Raw genomic sequence first — 1,761 nt, forward strand, 5'->3', positions numbered from 1 at the left:
TGAAAACAATGAAGTCATTTTGTGTTCACAAATAGCAATTTAGCAGATAAAATTCTTAAGTCTGGGAAGATGACCTCTAACCTGGGACACAAAAGCAAGCTTCTCAATCACGAAAGCTAGAGAGAGAGGGTAAGTATGAGGTTACCCCCCTGAGTGCCAATATATCCAGACTAGGGGCAACCTTTGAAGTCAGGGAGAAGGCACATTTAGGACAAATCAGGGGGAAAAATACTTTATAGTGGAGCTGGTAAGACTTGTTACAGGCAAAAAAACCAACCCAACAACACATGATTATCTTCCAAAAATAAATTATTTCAACAGTGGCCTCACCACATGGATTTTAAAGGGAAATCAAGATTATGGAATCATAATTAATTTACTAAATCTTTACAGAACACCCTCCTGTGCACGCGGTGCTATTCTCGACACTGAGGATTCCCTAGAGATCAAGAAGACGCATCCCTTCTCTCAGGAAACTTAGGTTCTAGCGGGAGGAGAAAGATAACAAGCAGATAAATAAATAATACGGAAGAAAAGATAACTTCTAGTCAGGGGAGTCCTTTTATTTTTATTTTAGGGAAGGAGAGAGCAAGCGTGAGCTGGGAAGACAGGCAGAGGGAGAGAAAGAATCTCAAGGAGGTTCCACACCCAGCAGGGGGCCTGACGCGGGGCTTGATCCCATGACCCTGGGATCGTGACCTGAGCCGAAATCAAGAGCCGGACGCTGAGCCGACTGAACCACCCCAGGCAGGCAGGGGATTTATTTTAGTTCATTTTAATAAGTGCTTCCAACTGGCGGTGGGGAAGGACTCCACAGAGGGGACAGTGAAGCTGAGAACTGAATGAGTCTTTCAAAGATGAAAGGAGGCCTTGTTCTAGATAAGGGAACTGGTACAAAGGCCCCGAGGTCACAGTGAGCTTGGAACTTAGACACAGAGAGTCAGTGTGTCTGGAACGAGGAAGGGAGAAGATGCCACCCACTACGTGACCGTTTGTTCCGACCCAGTTCTGAGCTGGAGAGACTCAAACACCACAACTTGAAGGTTTTTACAGTGTATCTGGCAAGGTCCTCTAAGGAAACAGACTTAGGAGCAAGAGGAGATTTATCTAAAGGAGTTAGCGCTTGTAATTGTGGTTGGCAAATCCAAAATCCATAAGGCAGCCTGGCTGGTTGGCATCCCAGGAAGGACTCCTCTGCTGTGGTCTTGAGGCAGGATTCCTTCTTCAGGAACCCTCAGGGTTTTTTTCCTCTTAAGGCCTTCAGCTGATTAAGCGAGGCCCACCCACATTATGGAGGATAATCGCCTTTACTTGCAGTCAGCTGACTGTAATTGTTAATCACATATGCAGAAAACCCTCACAGCTACAAGTAGACTAGTACGTGATCAACCGCCTGGGCACCAGAAGCAGGCCAGATTGACAGAAAATCAAGCACCACTGAGGGTTCCACTAGGGCATCACAGGGGGAAAGGTGGAATTGCTTCGAACATTTGTGTGTGTGTGACTCAAGAGGGAAATCATTTAGTCTTATCTTTCCGGTTACAGCACTAGATTCTGTATCCTTTTGGGTAAATACCTAGTAGTGCCATTGCTGGGTCGTAGGGTAGTTCTATTTTTAACCTTTTGAGGAACCTCCATACTGTTTTCCAGAGCGGCTGCACCAGTTGGCGTTCCCACCAGCAGTGCACAAGGGTTCCTCTTTCTCCGCATCCTTGCCAACGTGTGTTGTTTTGGTGTCGTTAATGGCAGCCACTCTGACAG

The sequence above is a fragment of the Panthera onca genome, chromosome A2 (assembly GCF_046562875.1).
Source record: "Panthera onca isolate mPanOnc1 chromosome A2, mPanOnc1 haplotype 2, whole genome shotgun sequence".
Lineage (NCBI taxonomy): Eukaryota > Metazoa > Chordata > Mammalia > Carnivora > Felidae > Panthera > Panthera onca.